General features: G+C 41.2%; 1 non-coding gene across 1 annotated transcript; it reads left to right on the top strand.

Moving 5' to 3' along the window:
* The first annotated feature begins 210 nt into the window (after positions 1-210).
* LOC112767309 (small nucleolar RNA R71) lies at positions 211-318 on the top strand. Its single transcript, XR_003184854.1, has one exon. It is a non-coding gene; the product is annotated as a small nucleolar RNA R71 (small nucleolar RNA).
* The last annotated feature ends 277 nt before the right edge of the window (positions 319-595 follow it).

Below are 595 nucleotides of genomic sequence, written 5' to 3'. Positions count from 1 at the left end.
AAGAACTCCTTTCTTCTGACTAGTCCCATTGTTCACAGGATTTCTTTCAGAAGTGTACATGAATTGGTTATTTGCAACCATTTCAATCAGCTCTTGAGCTTCTGTAGGCGTCTTCTTCAGATGAAGAGATCCTCCAGCAGAGCTATCCAAAGACATTTTGGATAGTTCAGAGAGACCATCATAGAAAATACCTATGATGCTCCATTCACAAAGCATATCAGAAGGACACTTTCTGATTAATTATTTGTATCTTTCCCAAGCTTCATAGAGGGACTCTCCTTCCTTCTGTCTGAAGGTTTGGACTTCCACTCTAAGCTTACTCAATTTTTGAGGTGGAAAGAACTTTGCCAAGAAGGCATTGACTAGCTTTTCCCAAGAGTCCAGGCTTTCTTTAGGTTGTGAGTCCAACCATGTCCTAGCTCTGTCTCTTACAGCAAAAGGGAATAGCATCAGTCTGTAGACCTCAGGGTCAACCCCATTAGTCTTGACAGTGTCACAGATTTGCAAGAACTCAGCTAAAAACTGATGAGGATCTTCCAATGGAAGTCCATGGAACTTGCAATTCTGTTGCATTAGAGAAACTAATTGAGGCTTA

Source organism: Arachis hypogaea, chromosome 2, assembly GCF_003086295.3.
Source record: "Arachis hypogaea cultivar Tifrunner chromosome 2, arahy.Tifrunner.gnm2.J5K5, whole genome shotgun sequence".
Classification (NCBI taxonomy): Eukaryota; Viridiplantae; Streptophyta; class Magnoliopsida; order Fabales; family Fabaceae; genus Arachis; species Arachis hypogaea.
Note: the sequence above shows the minus strand (reverse complement) of the source record. Positions and strands in the feature narration are given on the sequence as shown.